Source organism: Phocoena phocoena, chromosome 8 (genome assembly GCF_963924675.1).
Source record: "Phocoena phocoena chromosome 8, mPhoPho1.1, whole genome shotgun sequence".
Lineage (NCBI taxonomy): Eukaryota > Metazoa > Chordata > Mammalia > Artiodactyla > Phocoenidae > Phocoena > Phocoena phocoena.
The window spans coordinates 12,916,811-12,941,599 of NC_089226.1; the positions used below are offsets into that span (position 1 = coordinate 12,916,811).

A 24,789-nucleotide genomic window follows, 5' to 3' on the forward strand; every position below is an offset into this window, starting at 1 on the left:
AAATATTTGGGGACATTAGGCTAGAAGCATCCCATGGTAAACTCTAGAGAAGTCCAACCTTACTCTCAATAAAATATACTCAGAAAAACAGACTATAAAAAAGAAGGAAGTGCTTACAGAGCACCTGCAGCTCTTCTCCTGAAAGGGAGAAAGAAAAGGAAAAGTCCAAAGGAAAGAAAAGGAAAAGTCCAAGGGAAGAAAGACTTTGGCTCGTAGAAAAAATAAAAAGGAAAGAGAAAAAAAGTAGGAAAGATAAAGAAAGAACCTGTGAGTTCAACCAACTCTTTGATTTCTTTCATATACTTACCTGATTCCTACAGAGAATTTGTTTTCCTTCTAGTTAAATAGCAAACAAAAATTGTCAAGGCAAGGTGAGAAGAAGAAGACCACACCCAAGGGAATAGGGACGTCCCAAAACAGAACCCTGATTACTGCCCAGGGCTGTTTTACCGTAGATCAAGATCAGAAGATCCTGAACTCTTTGTTAGCCAAAGATTTAATATATACTTCCAGCTTTTCAGAATCTAAGTGTTTTACCAAAAATCAGTATGCAAAACATGTAAACTAACACAAGTATAATGATGATTAGAAAACAAAAACTACTTCAAAATTAAGATTTTTATACAAAGAGCCATGATCTTTTAAATAAGTCTGATGTACAAAACAAAGGAAATGCTAAAGATTGCATGTTAATGAATATATAGGCATATTTCTTGCTGTTAATGAAATGACACAAGTATGAGCCTACTACAGATGAAAAACTAGAATAACTGGATCCCAGAATAGAAAACACAAACTTGAACCTTAATTTATAACCCTACACAAAAATTAATTTACAGCAAATTATGGACCTGAACATAAAAGCTAAAACTTTTCATAAGATAACATAGGAGAAAAGCTTCAAGACCTTAGGATAGGCAGAGAACTTTTAGGATGCAAAATGCATCCATAAAAGAAAAAACTGGTAAATGGGACCCAAAATTTTAAATAGCTGCTTTCCTAAAGACACTGATAAGAAAATGAAAAGGCAAGCACAGAGTGGGAGAAAATATTCACATTACAAATTATCTGATAAAGCACTTGTATCCAGACATACATTTAAAAAAACAACTCTACAACCCAATAATGGAAGACACATTTTAAAGGGACAAAAGATTTGAACAAAGAAAGATACACCAATGGCCAATAAGCACATGCAAAGGTGCTCAACATCTGCAGTCTTCAGGAAAATGCAAATTAAAACCATAATGAGATACCACTATACACTAACTGGAATGGCTAAAACTTAAAAGACTGATAAATACCAAGTGCTAACAAGGATGTGGAACAACTAGAACTCTCATACATTGCTGGTGGGAATGTAAAATGGTGGAAATTTCTTATAAAGGCAAGTATATATTTACGTATGACCCAGCAACTTCACTCCTAAGAGAAATGAAAACTCATGTCCACATAAAGACTGGTAAACAAATGTTCACAGCAGTTTTGCTCATAAGAGACAAAAACTAGAAACAACTCAATCGTCCGTCAACAGACAAATGGATAAACAAACTGTGGTACAGCCATTACAATAAAATACTACTTAGCAAGAAAAAAAGGGAACTACTCACACAGGCAACAAACATGGATGAATCACAAAAACATCATGTTAAGCAAAAGAAGGCAGATACAAAAGAGAGTACATACTACACGATTCCAGCGTAGAACAGGCAAAAAGTAAACTAGTAAGGAAAAGCAGATTAGTGGTTGCCTAGGGGCAGGATGGCGTGGAGAGGTAAGAATGACTGCAAAGAGACATGAAGGAACTTTTTGGGTTGATGGAAATGTTCTGTACATTAATTAAGGTAATGGTTACATGAGTATTCATCTGTCGAGACTTAGTGAATTACACACTTAAAATGAATGCATCTTATTTTATGTAAATTAGATCTCAAAAAAGTTAATTTTCAACATTTAAAAAATGAGTGAGACCTCAATTCTAGAGACTACTAAATACTGAACAGTATTTGAATTCACGGTGTCACCACTCCTACAAAATAGGAAACTGCAATGGGGTCAGAGGAAAGATAACCCGTCAGAATTTAACCATTTTTCTTTTGTTTAATGTTGCTTCCTTCAACGAATTAGGAAAAACTCTAAATAGAATGGGTATAAATACATAAAATCAAGGAAAAAGACATTCTTTATAAATTTCTAGTACATAATACAATAAATATAAGTATCAGAGAATAATGTTTTACAGGAATCTTTTAAAATGCACACCCACTTTTAGAAACATAAACATCTGATGCCTTTCTTTACAGTCATTTGAAATTTCAAAATAAATTACATACTTTGAATTTTTAAAAGTCGACAACTGCAGCACTGAATATAGATTTTTTTCATGCTATAATCATCCCTCCCAGTTATCTCATCTCACTTTCAAAGGGCTGAAAATGAGTGAATTGAAGGATTCTAATATTGATGTTTCCTGTGCTAAGCCACTGGGCTTCTTAAGACTTTCTTCCAGGTCCCTGTAGAGAATCGGGTACTTGTACACAATGAGGGAGAGGAGTAGTGGGGGTTAACAGTTTGCTATGTTTATGTATTTCACTTGAATATAATGTACCTAAAGTATTCAGCTTAATGCCTAACAAATACTAAGGGTTCCTAAATGTTAGGTATTATTTTATTATGACTAGGGGTGGGTTGCGCTTGGATTTTCCTGCTCAGAAATATATTACTCATTTACCCATGCCATCAATTAAAAATACATTTGTGTTAACGAACTCCTATCATTAATGTAAATGCTCCTCAGAAGCATCAATTCTCATTTATGATGTCTTTGTGTGAATTTTGTTTTGGTTTAATAGACCAGCAAATTACTTTGAGATGGGGAAGGAAGTAAGGAAATTTTACAGAGCTTCTTGTGATAGGTAACTTTAGAAGATGAGAGACAGCATGACGCCCTCAAGAAACAAATCATCTCCTCTTATAAAACTTTCCCTAAATATCAAGACTGTGTTAGGTGCCCCCTTCTAGACTCCCACTGCACCCTCTATTTACTCTCAGAGTATCTTTATCACTCACAACTGATTTGTATTCGTTTTTATCCTCTCATTAGATTAAATACTCCCCTGAAAGAGTTCAGGGGCTCTATCTTGTTTACAAACTTATCTCAGGACCTGGTATATGTTCTGGCATAAAAGGAAATTTTTTTAAATTGCTAACGAATTAACGAAAAATCACAAAAGTATAGGAGTCTAGAGATGAACGGAAGCTCAGAAAGGGAGGTGATCAGAGAGAAAAAAAAATACAACTACACACAGTTAACTTTAGCAAATATGCTTAGGGTCCTAACAGACTGCTAAGTACTGAAAGCATTTATTAGGGTTGCCTCAGAATACTGCAAACCTGTATTCTCCAATTCAAAACTGTTCAGCATGATAACTTTCCCCTTTAATTCTACATTAAAAGGAGAAGATAAGGAACAAAGAAGAAAGAGGAAAAAGGGAAAGAGCTATGTGAGCATCATACTCATCTTTTTCCTCTCCTCAACACCACTGTACTGTCCATTTACCAATATTATTATTCTAAGTCCATCTACTAATCTGAGACTCTGATATACTTGAATATCTAAGAATTACTAGACTACCAATACAAAAAGAAAACATACATACATAGCCAATTCAGAATCTGTAGAATTCAAATTACTGAAATGTTCTACTTATTGTAGCCCAGAAGCTATTTTAACCCACCACACAGGATAAACTCCACCCTTAACATTGACATCACCAATACTGACTATCATACTTTTGAAATGTCCTTTTTGACAAAAAAAAACCTCCACTTTGCTTTAGCAAATTTGTATTGAGCATCTGTCTGCTCGTTATTTAACACTGTAACCTGCAGGAATACAAAACAACTAGGAGTCTTTGCTCTCAAAGAACTTAAAATCTTGAAAGGGAAGGATAATAGAGAAACCAATAGAGAGACAATGGCAACATCTAACTAAAATGATATGATAACAGGCCCTATATGTTATTAAAGAAGGGAGAGAGAAAAGGTGGACTCCTAATTCCAAAATAATCATTTTTGAATTTCACTAATTTAAAAAAAAAAACTTTCCATCATTTTAACTTTTTCTGGTTCTTACAAACACATATAGCCCATGGTTGGTTTGTTGGCTTATTTTGCTAATTCCCTTATTCTCTGGTATAAAGAGTATTAATTATAATCACCATACAAGTGTGTTTATCTCTGAATTTTTTTTTTTTGCGGTACGTGGGCCTCTCACTGCTGTGGCCTCTCCCGTTGTGGAGCACAGGCTCCGGACACGCAGGCTCAGCAGCCATGGTTCAGGGGACCAGCCGCTCTGCGGCATGTGGGATCTTCCCGGACCGGGGCACGAACCCGTGTCCCCTGCATTGGCAGGCGGGCTCTCAACCACTGTGCCACCAGGGAAGCCCCATATGAACATTTTTTTCCACAACTATCTAGTTTTGTTTTTTTTTTTTTTTAAATAAATTTATTTATTTATTTTTGGCTGCATTGGGTCTTCGTTGCTGCGCGCGGGCTTTCTCTAGTCGCGGCGAGCGGGGGCTACTCTTCGTTGTGGTGCGCAGGCTTCTCATTGCGATGGCTTCCCTTGTTGTGGAGCACAGGCTCTAGGCGGCTGGGCTTCAGTAGTTGTGGCACACGGGCTTCAGTAGTTGTGGCTTGTGGGCTCTAGAGCGCAGGCCCAGTAGTTGTGGCGCACGGGCGTAGTTGCTCCGCAGCATGTGGGATCTTCCCGGACCAGGGCTTGAACCCGTGTCCCCTGAATTGGCAGGCGGATTCTTAACCACTGCGCCACCAGGGAAGCCCCACAACTATCTAGTTTTTAAGTGCATATGGAATATTGGTAACCAAGTGCATCTCTATTATCATACTTACAAAAAAGCACTTCTTTTGTACCAGACTGTAAACTTCTAGAAAGCAGGTACAGTCTCCTATTATCTTGATATCTATCCCTTAACATAGTACCTGGCATATAATAGGTGCTCAATGAATATTTACTAAGTAAATCTGAACTTATTTTATAAATAAATCATACTCAGTCACTTTTCAGGAAAAAGTAAAATCATATCCATGAAAACTATGCCAAGTAGAGAAATACTTCTACACAGACACTAACCTTCTGCCCTGGCTAAATTCTAACCAAAGTAATTTGATACTCCATCTACCCTAAAATAACTCCTCTAATTCTTTACTTCCTGTCTTTTAAGGAATATGATATTTCACCTGGAAGCTGATAATAAATGTCATGCTTCATATTATCAGTGAAGTAAAGATAGATGGTCTATCAAACTTATGTAAATATTATCCTTTCCTATTTTTTTTCTTTAGAAACAAAGGACATGTTTTCCTCTTACAATAACGTGACTTTTTTTTCTTTTTAAATGCTTTTTTACTGAAGTACCATTAATTTATAATATTCTGTTAGTTTCAGGTATACAGCATAGTGATTCAGTATTTTTGTTATCTATTACTACAAGATACTGGATATAGTTCCCTGTGCTATACAGTATATCCTTGTTGCTTATCTATTTTATATATAGTAGTTTGTATCTATTAATTCCATACCTCAAATTTGTCCCTCCTCCCTTCTCTCTTTCCTTTGGTAACCAAAAGTTTGTTTTCTGTATCTGTGAGTCTGTTTCTGTTTTGCATATATTGATATAGTCATTTGTATTATTTTTTAGATTCTACATATAAGTGATATCATATAGTATTTGTCTAAGCGTAATGCTCTCTAGGTCCATCCACATTGCTGCAAATGGCATTATTTTTCTTTTATGGCTGAGTAATATTCCTTGGTGTGTGTGTATGTGTCTCTATGTGTGTGTATACACAAGACATCCTTTTTTTGAAACTGAACTATAGTTGACCTACAATATTGTGTTAACTTCAGGTGTACAGCTAAGCGATTTAGTTATATACATATATTTTTTTTCAGATTTTCCATTATAGGTTATTACAAGATGTTGAGTGTAGTTCCTGTGCTATATACATCTTCTTAATTCAATAATCTGCTGACAAGCACTTGAGTTGCTTCCAAATCTTGGCTGTTGTAAATAGTGTTGCTATGAACATTGTGGTGCACATGTCCTTTCAAATTAGTGTTTTCCTTCTTCCAGATATATAAGCAGGAGTGGAACTGCTGACTCATATGGCAGTTCTATTTTTAGTTTCTTAAGGAACGTCTAAACTGTTTTCCACAGTGGCTGCACCAATTTACATTCCCTCCAATGGTGTACAAGGGTTCCCATTGCTCCACATCCTCTCTAACATTTGTTATTTGTAGACTTTTTTGTTGTTGTTGTTGTTTTTGCGGTACGCAGGCCTCTCACTGTTGTGGCCTCTCCCGTTGCGGAGCACAGGCTCCGGACGCGCAGGCTCAGCGGCCATGGCTCAGGGCCCAGCCGCTCCGCGGCATGTGGGATCTTCCCGGACCGGGGCATGAACCCGTGTCTCCTGCATCAGCAGGTGGACTCTCAACCACTGCACCACCAGGGAAGCCCTAGACTTTTTAATGGTAGCCATTCTGACAGGTGTGAGGTGATACTTCATTGTGGTTTTGATTTGTATTTCTTAATAATTAGCAATGATGAGCACCTTTTCACATGCCTGTTACCCATCCGCATATCTTCTCTGAAAAATGTCTATTCAATTCTTCTGCGCATTTTTTGATTGGTTTGGGTTTTGTTTTGGTTTTTTTTTTCAATATTGAATTGTATGAGCTGTCTGTATACTTTGGATATTAACCCCTTGCTGGTCACATCATTTGCAAATATTTTTCCCCATACCATAGGTACTCTTTTCGTTTTTTGCTGTGCAAAACTTTTAAGTTTAATTAGGTCCCACTTGTTTATTTCTGCTCTTATTTCTTTTGCCTCAGGAGACTGATCCAAGAAAACTTTGCTACAATTTATATCAAAGAGTGTTCTGCCTATGTTCTCTTCTAGGAGTTTTATGGTTTCAGATTTTCCATTTAGGTCTTTAAACCATTTTGAGTTTATTTTTGTACATAGTGTGAGGGAATGTTACAATTTCATTGTTTTACACATGGCTGTCCAGCTTTCCCAGCACAACTTGTTGAAGAGACTGTCTTTTCTCCATTGCATACCTTGCCTCTTTTGCTGTAGATTAACTGATTGTAGATGCATGGATTTATTTCCGGGCTCTCTATTCTGTTCCATTGATCTATGTGCCTGTTTCTGTGCCAATACCATGCTGTCTTGATTACTGTAGCTTTGTAGTATAGTCTGAAGTTTGGGCGGGTTATACCTCCAGTTTGTTCTTTTGTCTCAGGATTGCCTTGGCAATTTGAGGTCTCTGGTAGTTTCATATAAATTTTACAATTATTTGTTCTAGTTCTGCAGAAAATGTCCTGGGTACTTTGATACGGACTGCATTTAAATCTGTAGATTGCTTTGGATAGTATGGCCATTTTCATATTAATTCTTCCAATCCAAGAGCCTGGGATATCTTTCCATTTCTTTGAATCATCTTCAATTTCCTTCATCAGAGTTTTACAGTTTGCAAAGTAAAGTTCTTTCACTTCCTTGCTTAATTTTATTCCTAGTAATTTTATTTTTTTGATGTGATTTTAAACAGAATTGTCTTTTTTACTTTCTCTTTCTGATATTTCATTATTAGTGTATAGGAACACAACAGATTTCTGTATATTAATCTTGTATCCTGCATCATTCCTGAAAGCATTTATTAGTTCTAGTAGTGTCTCAGAAGAGAATTTAGTATTCTCTATATAGAGTATCATGTCATTTGCAAAGAGTGACAGTTTTACCTCTTCCCTACTAATCTGTATACCTTTTATTTATTTTTCTTGTCTGATTACTGTGGATGGGACTTCCAATACCATGTTAAACAGGAGTGGTGAGAGTGAGCATCCTCGCCTTGTTTCTGAATTTAGCAGGAAGGCTTTCAGCTTTTCACTGTTGAGTATTACGTTGGCTGTGTGTTTGTTTTATCTTTACTATGTTGAGATATGTTCCCTCTATACCCACTTTGATGGGAGTTTTCATCATGAATGGATGAATTTTGTCAAATGCTTCTTCTGCATCTGTTGAGATGATCGTGTGACTTTTGTCTTTCCTTCTGTTAATGCGGTGTATCACATTGATTTGTGTATGCTGAACTATCCTTGTGACCCTGGAATAAATCCAACTTGATCATGGTATATGATACTTTTTATGTATTGTAGGATTTCGTTTGCTTATACTTTGTTGAGGATTTTTGCATCTATATTCATCAAAGATACTGGCCTGTAATTTTTTATAATGTCTTTGTCTGGTTTGGGTATCAGGTGGCCTCATAGAATGAATTTCGGAGTGTTCCCTCCTCCTCAAATTTTTGGAATAGCTTAAGAAGGATAGGTATAAGTTCTTTATATGTTTGGCAGGATTCCCCTGTGAAGCCATCTGGTCCAGGACTTTTGTTTGCTGGGAGCTTTTTTTTTTTTTAATTATAGACTCAACTTCACTTCTAGTGCTCAGTCTGTTCAAGTTGACTGTTTCTTCTTGACTCAGTCTTGGCAGGCTGGTATGTTTCTAGAAATTTGTCCATTTCTTCTAGGTTGTCCAATTTGTTGGCATATACCTGTTCATGGTATTCTCTTATGATTTTCTGTATCTCTGTGGTATCAGATGCTATTTCTCCTCTTTCATTTCTTTTATTTGTTTGTTTTGTTTTTTGGTATTTTTTTAATTGAAGTATTGTTGATCTACAATGTTGTGTTAATTACTGCTGTACAGCAAAGTGACTCAGTTATACATATATATACACATTCTTTTTCATATTCTTCTCCATTATGGTTTATCACAGGATATAAAATATAGTTCCCTGTGCTACACAGTAGGACATAAATGTTTATCCATTCTATATATACCAGTTTGCATCCGCTAATCCAAAACTCCCAATCCATCCCTCTCCCACCCCTCTCTCCCTTGGTAATCACCAGTCTATTGTTTACGTCCGTGATTCTGTTTCTGTTTCATAGATAGGTTCGTTTGTGTCATTTTTTAGGTTCCACATATAAATGATATCATATGGTATTTGTCTTTCTCTTTCTGACTTACTTCACTTAGTATGATAATCTCTAGCTGCATCCAAGTTGCTGCAAATGTGGCATTATTTTGTTCTTTTTTATGGCTGCAGTATTCCATTGTATATATGTACCACATCTTCTTTATCCATTCATCTGTCAATGAAAGTTTGTTTCCATGTCTTGGCTATTGTGAACAGTGCTGCTATGAACACAGAGGTGCATGTATCTTTTCGAATTATAGGTTTGTCTGGATATATGCCCAGGAGTGGGATTGCTGGAACATATGATAATTCTATTTTTAGTTTTCTGAGGAACTTCCATACTGTTTTCCACAGTGGCTGCACCAACTTACATTCCCACCAAAAGTGTAGGAGGGTTCCCTTTTCTCCACACCCTTTCCAGCATTTGTTATTTGTAGACTTTTTAATGATGGCCATTCTGACAAGGGTGAGGTGGTACCTCATTGTAGTTCTGATTTGCATTTCTCTAATAATTAGCGATGTTTAGCATCTTTTTGTGTGCCTATTGGCCATGTGTATTTCTTCTTTGGAGAAATGTCTATTTAGGCCTTCTGCTCATTTTTCAATCAGGTTGTTTTTTGTTGTTGTTGAGGTGTATGAGCTGTTTGTATAGTTTGGAAATTAAGCCCTTGTCGGTCACATCATTTGCAAATATTTCCTCCCATTCTGTAGGTTGCCTTTTCATTTTGTTTATGGTTTCCTTTGCTGTGCAAAAGCTTATAAGTTTGAACAGGTCCTATTTGGTTTTTTTTGTTTTTATTCTCTTTCATTTCTCATTTGCATCCTTTTTCTTCTTAGTGAATCTGGATAAAGGTTTATCGATGTTGTTTGTCTTTTCAAAGAACACCTTTTGGTTTCATTAATCTTTTCTATTGTTTTATCTCTAATTAATTTATTTCCTCTCTAATCTTTACTATTTCCTTCCTTCTACTGACTGTGGGCTTTGTGTGTTCTCTTTCTAAATCTTTTAGGTGGTTAGGTTGTCATTTGAGATTTTTCTTGTTCTTTAAGAAAGGCCTGTATCACTATAAACTTCCCTCTTAGAATTGCTTTTGCTGCACCCCATAGATTTTGGAAAGTTGTGTTTTCATTTTCATTTGTCTCAAGGTATTTCCCAATTTCCTTTTTGATTTCATCATTCACCCATTGGTTTTTCAGTAGCATATTGTTTAGTCTCTACATGTTTGTTCTTTTCCTGCAGTTGATTTCTAGTTTCATACTGTTGTGGTTGGAAATTATGCTTGATATAATTCCTATGCTCTTAAATTTGTTGAGGCTTGTTCTGTAACCTGGTATGTGATCTATCCTGGAGAACGTTCCATGTGCACTTCAAAAGAATGTGTATTCTGCATTTTTGGGGGGAATGTGGTGTCCTGTAGGTATCAATTAAGTCAAAGTGATCTACTGTGTCATTTGAGACCTCTGTTGCCTTACTGATTTTCTGTCTGGATGATCTGTCCATTGAGGACAGTGGGGTGTTAATGTCTCCTACTATTATTGTATTACTGTCAGTTTCTCCCTTTACATCTGTTAGTATTTGCTTTGTATATTTAGGTGTTCCTATACTGGGTGTGTATATCTTAACGAGTATAATACCCTCTTCCTGCATTGATCCCTTCTTCATTGTATAATCCCTTGTATTGATTCCTTTACCCCTTCTCTGTCTTTCATTATAGCTTTCGTCTTAAAGTCTACCTTGTCTGATATGAGTATTGCTACCCCCACTTTCTTGTTGTTTCTGTTTGCATGAAATATCTTTTTCCATCCTCTCACTTTCGGTCTGTGTGCATCTTTCACCCTGAAGTGAGTCTCTTGTAGGCAGCATATTGAAGGCTCTTGTTTTCTAATCCAGTCAGCCACCTTGTGTCTTTTGATCGGAGCATTTAGTCCACTGACATTTAAAGTAATTACTGATAGGTATGTACTTATGTCATTTTATTCCTTGTTTTGCAGCTGTTTTTGTAGTTCTTTGTTCATTTCCTCTTCTTTTTGTTTCTGCCATTGTGGTTTGATGATTTTGTTTTGTAGTATGCTTGAATTCCTTTCTTCCTTTCTTTTACAGTACCCTCTACTGTAGGGTTTTGATTTGTGGTTACCACTGGGTTCATATATGCTGACCCATAATTGTATCTACTTGCTTTAAACTGATAATCATTTAAGTTCAAACATCCTAAAAGATCTACATTTTTTACTCCTCTCCCACACATTTTGTGTTTTTGAGGTCATATTTTATATCTTCATGCTTATCCCTTTACTGTTTATTGTATTTATAGTTGCTTTTACAATTTTTTAAAAGTGATCTTTAATCCTTACTGTATATTTACCATTCCCATTGGGATTTTCCCTTTCCTGTAGATTCTTACTTCTTTTCCATTTAGACAAGACCTTTCAACATTTCTTTTACGGTAGGCTTAGTATTGCTTTATTCTTTTAGTTTTTGCTTCTCTGAGAAATTATTTACCTCTCCTTCTATTCTAAATGATAATCTTGCTGGGTAGAGTACCCTAGATTGCAGGTTTTTCCCTTTCAGGACTTTGAATATACCATGCCACTCCCTTCTGGCCTGCAAAGTTTCTGCAGAGAAATCAACTGATAGCCTTATGGGGATTCCCTTGTGTATACCTCTTTGTTTTTCTATTGCTGCCTTTAGACTTCTCTCTTTACCTTTAACTGCATTTTGCCATTTTAATTATGATATGTCTTGATGTGGGTCTGTTTGGGTTCATCTTGTTTGAGACCTTCTGTACTTTCTGTATCTGTTTCCTTCTTTAGGTTCGAAACGTTTTCAGTCATAATTTCTTCAAATACATGTTTGATCCCCTTGTCTCTCTCTCTCCTCTTTCTGAAACCCTTTTAATATAAACATTGGCATGTTTTATATTATCCCGAAGTTCTCATATGTTGCTTTCACTGTTTTTTTATTTGTCTTTCTGTTGTTGCTTTATTGGGTGATCTGCATTATTCTATCCTCTGGATCACTTATGCATTCTTCTGTGTCATTCAGTCTGCTATTCGTTGCTTCTAGAGTGCGTTTTATCTCAGAAGTTGAATTATCTATTTTTTATTGGGTCTTCTTTATGGATTCTAGTTCCATGTTAAAATGATCTGTGCTTAGATCAATTCTCTTTCTTAATTCATTTAGCATTTTTATAACAAACTTCTTGAATTAATTATCTGGTAGACTGATTATCTCTGTTTCATTATTTATTTTTTCAGGGGTTTTCTCTTGCTCTTTTCAGAGTAGTTCCTCTTCCTTACCATTTTACTTAATGTTCTCTGTCTCTATGAATTTAGGTGAAACAGTTATCCATTGTGGTCTTGAGGGATGTTTTTATTTGGGAGCATCCCACTGTAGACTGTATATGCCACTGTCTCTGGTGTGAGGGCTGAACTTGATGTAGATGCCAGCCACATTTATCCTCAGGGTATGCTAGCCACTATCACCTTGATAGGGAGTGTGGCTGGTGTTGGGGGAACTAGAGGCTGCACAGGGTCTAAGGCTAGATTTCCTCTCTACTCAGTGGCAGTCACCGCCTTGTCAGGGGTGGAGTCTGCTCTCAAGTTGCTGGAGCAGAATCTCTGATGGTCAGGCTCCAACTGGCTCTGTTCCTTTTAAATATGTGTTTTGATGGCAAGCCAGTACCTGCATACACCTCACAAGTCGAGTCTAGGCTTCTCCAGCCTTTCTATTTGTCCCACTGGTTCTCCAAGCAGCCAAGGAGGCCTGTCTCCTCTACACAGGATTCCAGAACTGGGATGCCCAGTCTGTGGCTCCCCAGGGTGAGTGTCCACCCATGCTATCTCCCTTTTCCTCTTAGTTCCCTTCTAAGGGCAGAGATCTCAGCCTGATGTTTTTCTTCCCATCCTACCCAATTATGTGGGAATCTTTCTTGCAGCCTTGGTTGTATAGGAGTTTTTCTGCCAGATTCCAGTTAGTTTTCAGTGAGAATTTTTCCTCATGTGGATGTATTTTTCATGTTTTTAAGAGCATATGAGCTCCATATCCTCTTACTCCACCACCTTGATCCCCCTTTCCAATGCAGCATTTGAAACCCATATAAAAAAGACTGTTTTTTTACTCAAAAGTGAATTACCAAGGATTGTATTTTGAAAGTGAAAAAAATTAAGTCTTTGTAATGCTTTGCTGTGGGGAGGGGAAGAAGTCTTTAAGGTATTCTGAAAAGGTGAAAAAGTACTCTCAAGTTTCACTGTAATACATTCCTTGAACAATGCAACAACTATATTGCCAAACAGAAAACTAATGAAAATGCAAGGCAACATGCTAAACCTTTCATACTGCATTTACTTTAGGAAAAGCACATTAGTCTTTCTTCACCTTTGATTTTATTGCATGACCAAACTTCTCTAAGTCTCACCTCTTAAAAATTAGCTTCAGGGAAGGGTGTGGAGAAAGACCACGTGCAACTCCATAAGAACAGCTCATTTTTAAACCGCTGCCAGACATCATGTTTTATGCGTTAGGCCTCAGATAAGCCTTTGATTAAGAAGTTTCTTGATTCTAAATGCATAATGCTGCCAGCAAGAGGAGGCTTAAGTTCCAAGCATGCCGATTCCATTCTTTTAGACTATAACCAACAGTAAGTCTCTTTTCAAAGTTACATTTTCTTCTACCTTAAAATTTTTCAAAGGAAAGAAAAATCCAATTATGATGGATCAACACTGTATTCCATCAATTCTCTTTACTAAAATACTTCATCCCAATCTCAACAGCCATTCATTCAAAACTCACTTAACTGAGTGACTCCAGTGTGTCAGGCATTATGGGAGATGCAAAGATGAATAAAAATACAAATAACTTGATACAAAGCAGGATGTCAAAGCTGAGACAACAAAAGTAACTGGGTAAACCTAGGAAAGCCCTATGAAAGAGGTAGTATTTGAACCTAGGCCGTGAAGGATGGGGAGGATTCTAATAGCGAGTTATAGGAGATAATCCATTCAAAACAATGGGAATGGCACGAGCAAAGAAAGAGGACCAAGCCACGTGTGGGAAAGGAAAATTTGGAGGACAGTCTGGTACCTTTGGGTGAACCGTACTAGATTAATGGAGAATGATGAATTGGAAACAAATTATGGCATATCTTAAGAACTATTTGTACTTTCCCAAAAAGTGAATGACCAAATCCTTACTTCAGTTAACACTCATCTGACTGAATACAGTAGAATGGAGAAAAGGAAGTGAATCAATGTGAAACAAACATGAAAGAAGGTTATGAGTCGATTAAAATAGTCTAATGACATGATGACAAACTGAACAAGGCAGTGGAGATGAAACCGAACAGCAGGGGGTGAAAAATAATGTGATGGCAGAACCAATTAAACCTGACAAGTAGTTGACCATAGGGGACAAGAGAAACGGAGAAGTCAAAGATAAATTTAAGAAAATAAGACTAAGTAAATGGGAAAATGACCAAGTCATTAAAAGAATCAGGGAAATCAAGGGGCAGACTGATTTCCAGCCACAGTTAACAATGGTAAATTCCAGACTGCTCATTTGGATTTGAAGGACAGTTAGAGTGCAAGTATTCAGCAAACAGTTACAAATATGAGACTGGAAACAGGGAGAAAAATCAGGGACAGAAACTTGAGTCATGCCTATATTTATAAGAAGGAAAAGGAAAGCAAGTACAGAAAAGACAAAACCATTATAAAGAGAAAAGAAACAGGTTGACTTAATATTATATACATCAAAGAAAGGGCATCAACATTGCCTGATGGCACAACGGGAAGGTGAGAACTGAGAAAAAGTTCATAAATTTTCAAGTTGGATATTTGGATTCACCTTCCAGATAGTATGTGTTCAGATCTGAAGAGGTTAGGAAGTGAGTGATTTACGAGGACACAGAAAGTTCATGTAGAATGCTCTTTGCAAGGTTGAAGAAAGAACAGAGAATAATAACTTGGTGAGAGTAAAAATCAAACCAAGAAGTTTTCATTTGACAGATATGAGAAGCTGGAATAAAAAGAAATATGAATTAAAAGAAAATACACTCTGAAGTATCCAAACCTGGATATTTCAAGTACTAACAATTCGCTTCTGTTATGGACTAAATGTTTGTGTCACCCCCACAAAATTCATATGTTTAAACCCTAACTCTCAACATGATAGTACTTGGGAATGAGGCCTTTGGGGAGGAACTGGGGTTAAATAAGGTCATAAGAGTGAGGCCCTCATGCTGGGATTAGTATCCTTATAAGATACCAGTTTGTTCTCTGTTTCCCTCTCTACACATGCTTGCACCAAGGAAAAGACCATGTGAGCACAAAGCAAGAAGGTGGCCGTCTTTAAACCCAGAGAAGAGCTCTCACCAGAACCGGACCAATGCTGGCAGCCTGACTGCATATTTCTGGTCTCCAAAACTGTGAGAAAATAAAAGTTCTGTTGTTTAAGCCAAGTCTCTGGTATTTTGTTATAGAAGCCCCTCTGGTATTTTGTTACAGAAGTCTTTTTGAAAAAGACTAAGACAGTTTCAAAAAGACATGGTCTATTTTCTTGTACATAATATCATCAGCTGTAATCTCTTCAGGACACCAAGACAGAAGCTGTAGACTAACTCAAAATTCCCCTGTTAAATCTCTCATATTCCTCAAACCCCCACAAAATTTCTCTATTACAATATTAGTAAGGAAAATAGAAAATTAAGTATCATTAAAATTGCAGATCAGAAAATATACCTGTACACGGTCAACAGACTCCAAAAGGTTCAGAGGGGAAAATAAGGGGAAAAGGAACAAATATTGACCTACTGCGCTGGGCAGAAACTTAACAAAGAAGTGAATACAAAACAAACATTTGGTTTCCTCTTAAAATGAGCAAAGTAAATCTGTCTCACAAAATGGCTCTAAAAATGGCTAGGAAAGTTTAAATAAATAATTTGTAAGTGAATGACTAGTATTTGTGTGAAGTACCCAGCTAACAATTTTACCCCAAGAGAAGACAATGTATATAATCTTAGAAGTTAAACGTGGGATTGTTAAGAGACCCTACACTAAAGCAATGTCACCAGTTGCTATGATTCTACTCAGTCATATTCCAGTATTTCCAAGCTTTCCATAACTCTCTAGAGATTCCTTTTCACCTACGCTAACTGCACACAGTCTGAAGAAGTCTATTCACACAGGTGATAAAATATTTGTAATGTCAAAGAGATTTAATTTAGCATGCTAACTCTGTTCTGATCAACTCATCCCTCTCAAAAGTTCTTTTTGAGAACTCATGGCTCAGTTCCTTCCAAAAAAGGTATTTCAAGGGTTCTCAAGAAACAAACACAGAGAAGCCACACCTTACTTCCCCATTACCACTTAAAATGTTTCTATTACTACCAAGCCAATGGCATGTCTGAACTAGTGTTAATATTCCCATCTCTGGTAAGAAAAATCTTAGTATACTATTTCTAGTCATGGATTCCTAAATTGTTAGTCTCATCCAAAGCAAACAGCAAGCTTTTGCATACATACCACAGATCTAGGAAAATGGTGGGGGAGATGAAATTACAACATTGCAAAGGTTGCTGGAAAAGAATGGTGCTATAAAGATAGTGTTCACATTCCTAAGAAGAGAATAAACCATAGGAAGTTCTTTATATAGAACAGAAAGACAGGGTCTCAAGAACTTATGAGGAGCCAAATACTTTGGAAGGAAGAAAAAGCATGAACTTGACATGCTATAGGGCATGGTACACATTTCCTGTTGAACTACTGTAAAAGGTTTAACTACACAGAAAAAGTACTGGTCACATAAACCCAAGCAAAAAACTATATGTATGTATCTAACACAGAAGCATTAACTGATTTATAACCAAACACAGGCCTCATAATACTAAATAGTATCTGCCATTATGTGTTCAAGTGTCAGGAGATATAAATTATAAAGTGTCTTAAAAGAGAAAGGGGGCATTTTCATGTATTTTTTCCTTTCATGTGTATATCAAGCTAGGAAACAGCTACACCCAGGGAAACTTCCACTTGATAGACTTTTGGCCTCTATTGGAGAAGACCTGGTTTTCCTTTGAGGCCAAATTTGGAATCTTCTTTAAAAAAAAAAAAACTTACTGGTCTTTCAGAGATTATTTTAAAAGTCTAGGGCTTCCCTGGTGGCGCAGTGGTTGAGAGTCCGCCTGCTGATGCAGGGGACACGGGTTCATGCCTCGGTCTGGGAAGATCCCACATGCCACGCAGTGGCTGGGCCCGTGAGCCATGGCTGCTGAGCCTGCGCGTCCAGAGCCTGTGCTCCGCAACGGGAGAGGCCACAACAGTGAGAGGCCCGCGTACCACAAAAAAAAAAGTCTAGGTTCCAGGCAGTGCTTCTCTTATCCACTTTTCTCAAAACACTAATTAGATGCCAAATCAAGAAAATAGGACAGGTAAAACTATGCAGAAGAAAAGGAAAAGGAAAAATATGTCTGAAATTCACAAACATGGTTTATATTATCTTTGGAAGACAGGACATAGCCTGGAAATATTAGTGTTTTAATCATCTGTTGCAAAACTTGACCATTCAGGTTAAAGCTGCTCTTTGCGAAGATTATTTTTTAAAGGTGTCATTTTGAAATCTTCCCATTCAGAATAAGCTTTAGGGAAACTTATGAAAGGCAGAGACATTCTTCATGCTACAAAAATAAAATACTTAGGCTATTTTTGCTGTTGTGGATAAATTACACAAGAACAGCATTTCCAGATGATGAGGTAATTAAAAATAAACAATTAAAATTAAAATTCCAAAGAACTGCTAACACATCAAACTATATCAGTACTATACTTAGAGAAAAAGACTGGTAGCACTGATGAAATTCTACATGATCCAAACTCTGCAAACGGGACATGGGAAGAAAATGCCAAGAATTCAAAGCTCATCCATGTTATATGGAGAAACTTGACCCAAACATATTAGAGATAATCACTTTCCTAACATAAACAAGACGAAAGAGAAGATGGGTAATGTGCCTATTCTTACTCTACAATGTTAGTTTCTAGCAACCTTAAGCTTCCACATCACAGCCACATTAAAACCCCAGGCTCCCTTTCCCTGCAATAGATCATGCCATGCAGAGCAGACACAAAAGAGACTGCAGTTAAAAAAAAAAAAAAGAAAGAAAGAAAGAAAAGAAACAGCATGAAGCAAGCTCCAAAGGTGCAAGGCTGAATTGGCTACATTAGCTTACCATATATCTCGGATCTACTCTCCTCTGAACTAGACTTTGTCTTCTTGGAGGAGCTATCTGCACAGGAGCGGGAGAAAAGGAGAGAGATATAGAAAATATGGAGACCAATGTAAGGGGAAAAATTCATGGGGGGGAAAAAGGAATGAATCATGATCAAGTTAAATCGTGCAAACACAAAGTATGAACATCACAGGTGACAGCCCTTAGAATAGTCACGAACAGCACAGGTAATGACATATTTTAGATTTATCAAAGAAAAGACAGTGCAATAAAAATATGTTCAAACAAAACAATACATGAAAAGTCTACAAAATATATCATCTGACAATTGTAGAGATGACAAAAGTACTAAAAGCTGTAATAATCTCATTATGAAGCACTGAATACCACTTTGCTAATCTGTCTTTGGAGACAGGCACATCACAGGTGACCAATACAGAGTCAAGTCAATCTAACAAGACTATAATGCTTCGATGAGCATAGGGCAGAAACATGTGACCCTAATTATCAAGACAGTAACTAATCATATAAATGAAAGCCTCTGAGCCCTATGACATCAAAATTAGGTGTCAGAAATAAAGGATTTTTCTTAATGGAGATGCAAGAACTTACATATTACATACTTCTACCACCAAAGCCTCCTAAATTGATGATTGGGATTTTTCACCTACCACCCAAGATGCAGGTAACTTAGTAGCTATTCACCTCCCATTCTTCCCTTCCTAGATAATATTTATATTTTTCAAAATAAACTAGCAGTCTATACTAAAAGTCTAAACAATCTTAATTAGACACAAAAAATACTCCATTAAAAATTAAAAATTTTACTTCTAAGTGAAAATACTTAAAAATAGATATATTATATTTATGTATCTGAGACCTTAGCATTTACTTACTTCATCTTTTGTCATAGAAACATACAAGTAATAAAAGAGTATATGAACAAAGAATAAGTTTCAAATGACAAAAGCAAAATTATCAAGCAATTTTTCTAAATTAAATACTGAGTGGGTTTACAAGGGGAAAGCAAAGGCCTACATATTACAGGAGGGGTTCAACCTATAGATACAAAATTACGAATATAAACAGTCAAAAGTCCACCAGCATGAAGACTCTAGGAAAGATCAACACTACTGAGGTTGAAAGACAGCTGTCTGAGTTTAGAATACTCTTTGAAGAAAAAGGGATTTCTATTCATTTGCTTATTCTAAAATGAGATGATCATTAATTTTAAATTATTTTATCTAATACTCCAATTTACCATGATCACACCTGAATTTTTAGATGACTACAGAATATGTAGTTGTTATCAAGCCTTGAATATAGCCTTGATTTTATAAACATACTACTGTTCATACCTAGGATTTACCCAAGTTCTTGGTCTGACCAAAATCTCCAATTATGATACAATAACCATTTCTATTATCATCATTATTTTAAAATATAATAGAGTCTATAACGATGCTTCCATAGTGGAATCCACAGTGTTGAAAGTTAAAAATGCTTGTATTCCTCCTAAGTGCAAAGGTTTTATATTATGTAATTGAAGAGGAAGGAGAGTCTTAAACAGATCAAACAGCTACTGCTGAGTGTTTCAGGTGGTCATGCAGCTTAAAGTGTTATTACTGGAAACTCCACTACTCTCAATATTCTTTGGCAGAACAAAGCGCTTTACCTGTGGGGTCAAAATCATGTGATGTACTGCGCTCAACTTTCTGCTTCTTATCTGTTGGTGACTCTCGGTTCAAAATACTTCCATGCCTAAATTAAATAAAAGCAATTCAATATTTTACTATAAGGAAATAATTGGAATAAAAACTTAACTTAAAAATCCCAAGTGTGTCTTACAAAGAGAAACCAAGAAATCAGTTTACCTTACACAGACAGTCTCATAAAACTCTCTAATTTATATTTTTCAAGGAGTTTTAAAATTCAGTCTATACTATGTTTGATACAGAGTCTATTTACCTGGTTATAAAAAGTGCTTAAAAATAATGAGTGGTATTTAGTAATAAAGTCTACTTTATTCTGAGACATAACTGCTTAAAACCTTTTAGTGGTTTTCACAGGTTAATCACTATTATTTCCATTTAACAGATAAGAGAACAGTACCTAAAAGTAATTAAACATATTCCCCAACCCTATGTATATTATGGCCAGGTTCAAAAACACTGTGTAAATACAGCATGGATGAGAACAGTTTTAAAAAAGAAAAATCTTAGGCAAGGCTTTTTTTTTTTTTTTTAAATTGGGGTTTAGTTGTTTTACAATGTTGTGTTAGTTTCTACTGTACAGTGAAGTGGAGTTCCCTGTGCTATACAGCAGGTTCTTATTAGTTATCTATTTTATACATATTAGTGCATACATGTCAATCTCAATCTCCCAGTTCATCCCACCCCCCACCCCCCCGCCCCTGCTCTCTTCCCTTGGTATCCATACATTTGTTCTCTAGGGCAAGGCTCTCTTAAAGCCTGCCTATAATTCTTGCCACAGAAGTCTTTCCAAGGCCCAGATGGCATAAGAGTTATTATTCTTCCTATGACCTACCCAATTATACTTGATCAGATAATGGCTGGGCAGTAAACAAGACCACTGCTATAATACATACACTTCTAATTACTTGAAATGCCAAGATTAGCATTGGTATCCTGGACTATGCCATCACTAGAAATGATAAAATACTGTAATAATTAGGAATGACATACTACCTACATTTTAAATAACACATACAACAATTAAGATGAAAGAGAAAAAAGATGCTGAAGAACGAGTACTGAGGAAGAGGCATTTAATCCCAGGAAATGAATAAATATGGAGATATAGGCACAGACATATTTGGACATTTTGGATTTTTTCCTTTACTGTCTTAGGGTAATTAAGACTGATCCAGTTTGTCAAAGTTCATTAACTAAAAAGGCAGTTACAGTTACCCAAGTGATAAAACACATCAAAAACTGGCAATCCATTTACACTCCCCAAGCTACTCACAACTGAAAACAGTCACAATAGATTTTAAAATTAAATCTCTTCATAGGGAGTGATCTTAAGTATCAATTTGAACAAACTTTTAAAATGCTTATATTAAAAACATTGGAAATGTTATCAAAATAATGTTGTCTTCCAGAAAAAATATGCAACACCTGTTATATTTTAAATTTGTAAAACATTTTGAAACTTTAAACTACTTAAATCCACATTTTCTAAAACCACAAAAATGCACCATAATTTTGAAGGAACACTTCTAAGTAAAATTTAACCTAAACATATGAAGTGCAACTGAACAACTTACCTTATAGGTTTTTTGAGGGGAAACCTGAAACAAAGAAAAAACAAAAAGAGTAGATGTCGTTATTTCACTTGCAAGATTGTTATTAAGCTTATCCATTCTACAAAACCAGAAAAAGGGACTTAAATCTTATACTAACTTTCCCAAAGCAAGATTCAACAAACAGGTGGAGTTGGATACCATTTTTTAACATCTTAACTACTTTGTTAAATCTTAAATTGCAGGTGTATTTACCATCAGCTGTCCCCGAGTATGGGTTCTTTTTAAAAATTCAAGTAATAATAGCAATAGCTACATTTATTGAGAGCTTAGTAGATGCTAAGCACTATTCTGAACTGTTCACTTGTAATATTTTTTAATCCTAAAAAAATAACTACGAAGATATTATTTCCATTTTACAGATTAAAAAAACTTAAGCAAAGAGAAATATTTTACCATTAAAATATTATACTTAGTTTTCCCAGCAAAAGTTCCTTCTTCACCTCTCCCCATTCAAAATATCTGGATACTTATTACTGCTCTATTGGTTGGTCTGTGTCTAACCTCTGATCATGATTAAATCATTATTCTCAATTATTTATGTTTAGGTAATACCAGAAATCTAGAAAAAATTACCACTGGGGTACTATCAGTTATTAAAAATATATTCCAAAAGTAGAAAACAAAGGTACTTTAAATGTTTTTTCAGTTTGTAAGCTAAAAGAACCACAGCCTTTTCTCCTGGTTGTCTTTTTTAAAGGAAATATTACTGGAGGCTTCTTGATAAGAGTTTGATGCTACACATAAATGCTAACCTAAGTCTAAAAGAGTGTTCTCAAACATCCTCCCATTCCTCTTCTCATTTCTGTCCTTTTTAGAATTATCTCAACGTATAACATTTTATGTAAAGATTATTTAGGTGATAAGAACAGGGCTTATTAAGAATATCAGTAAATTTTTTTAAGGCTACTAGTAACGGTGGTAAGAAATAAAACATAAAATGATACCTGACTATTTTATTTGGCATGGAGGTGGTTTAGTTTAAAAAAAACAAAACCTTAGTCTAAATACAACTTTAATTACAAATCCCTTTACCTCCTATATAAATAAAAATTGATTCAAAGAAAAAGACAGAGAATCTAAAAACTTCCCTAATAAGCGATAGCATATTAACTCTACGACCAAGTTAGGGATAATAAGGAAAGGGGGTTCCGGGATAAAAGAGAGGACACTGCTCTAGAGAATATACTGATTACAAAAGATAACCAAACCTTCAGAAATAAGAGTTCCTAAGTAGTCCATCCTTACTTGTTGGGGGAGGTGGGAGGGAATGGGATTTAAATTTAAAGATGAACATAAAAGTTGGCAGAATTCCCAGCTGAATTTCTGCAAAGGACAATACCTGCAGTTAGCAACCTTAGCCACTTGGCCTGACAGCCATTATAAAAACTGCTACCCAAAAACAATGCTGCTTGCGTCAGAAACTGCATCATCCAGAGAGATTCTGGTAAAGAAATCTGGAAGTTCCCAGACTACTGACTGTAAACCAGTTTCCTGAGTTATTTTCTCTTACCAGGGAATGGAAAGGAAGGGAAAGAGGACAAAAATGGAATGAAAAGATAAAGAAGAAGGACCGCCCTACAGTATAACTTGCTTATCATAATCGACTTACTATATTCAGAAAGTACAAAGAACTTTTCTCAAGAAAAGCTTTATTTACATCACAATACTTTTTCTCTAGTCACCAAATTCCACTTTAAAGTATGTGGTAAAACAAACAAATATGTATGTACCTATGTATGTGCAGTTGCATGTATGCAAGTAACAAAGTCAAGGGCCCTCCTGGCTATTTCATTCTTCCCTCTGCTCCAGCTAAGAAAATCACCAAGAGAATCCCATGGTTTTGTAAAATCCCTACCGTCTGCTGGATATTGAGATGAAGATGTAATCAGATAACTGGAAATAGAAAGCTAGAACCCCAAAGAAAAACTTGGGGCTAGAGTTGTAGATTTGAGTCACCAACCCACTGATGGCCACTGAAATTTAAAACAGCAGGTAAAGAGAAAACACCAAGGATCAAATCCTGGGGAAAAGAAACCTAGCTTCTGAACAACTGAGAAAGGATGTGAGAGCCAAAGAAGGAGATTAAGAAGATAAATCAGAATGGAGAAAGGGTTGCCCTAGGAACCAATAAAGAAGAGATAATACTATCAAATGCTACAGAAAGGTAGGTCTAAAGGCTAAGAAATGGCCATATTCTAAGCAACAGAGTAACCCAACACAAGGCTGATGAAACAATTCTGGTGTACAAAATCCTATTTTCAAGTCCCTGTCCATTGTATAGTCCAATCATAAAATTGTGAAAATCTCCTTTGGTTAGATATTTAAGTAGAACAGCTGTATCTGAATGCTGACATGTTGGATATGCCTAATTAATCAAATGTGTCTGGCTTTTGAAAGTATCATATTGATGACATAGACATTTAGCCAACAATGAACATGTTTTGTGCATATTTATATATGTGTATATGTATTCTGCTAGTTATAAGACGAAGTCAAACTGCCAATATGAAGAACCATAATATGTAAAGAAAAGGGTTATCAGGAATTTGAGCCATTGGGATAAGGTGACTAGATGCCCTCATTTTTGATTACCTATACTAAGCATATTCGTATGCCAAAAATCCTAACCAAGGGCCTTAAATGTCACAATACTTTCACTCACTTGACTCAGCATGCCTTTTCCTCGTTCGTTCTGAGCTCTAGCATTAAATCACTAGGTAGCAATATACAAAGGCCTCCCCCAATTTTTTATTTTCCCATTCCTCCCAATATGTTATTATAGAGGGAAATGTGATTTGGTAATTAAATAACCCTAACCTATAATTAATATATAGTGGAGTAAAACTTCCATTTTTTACCCAGGCTTTTGTTTTTTGGGTTTGTTTAGATAAATGTATTTAGTTAGTTTTATTTATCTTTGGCGGCGTTGGGTCTTCGTTGCTGCACGCAGGCTTTCTCTAGTTGCGGCGAGCGGGGGCTGCTCTTCGTTGCGGTGTGCGGACTTCTCATTGCGGTGGCTTCTCTTGTTGTGGAGCACAGGCTCTAGGCACGCAGGCTTCAGTAGTTGTGGCGTGTGGGCTCAGTAGCTGTGGCTCGCGGGCTGTAGAGCGCAGGCTCAGTAGTTGTGTTGCATGGGCTTAGTGGCTCCGCGGCATGTGGGGTCTTCCCGGA

At 36.2% G+C, this 24,789-nt stretch overlaps 1 protein-coding gene across 1 annotated transcript in view; it reads right to left on the bottom strand.

The window, feature by feature from the left end:
- Positions 1-21,596, bottom strand: part of ARHGEF12 (Rho guanine nucleotide exchange factor 12) — a 101,300-nt gene extending 79,704 nt beyond the window's left edge. Inside the window, exons 1-3 of the mRNA XM_065881648.1 lie at positions 21,580-21,596; positions 19,966-20,051; positions 18,291-18,347 (exon numbers count right to left, since the gene is read on the bottom strand). The gene's annotated coding sequence lies outside the window, so the exon portion shown is untranslated. The remainder of the gene's footprint in view (positions 1-18,290; positions 18,348-19,965; positions 20,052-21,579) is intronic.
- Positions 21,597-24,789: the final 3,193 nt, after the last annotated feature.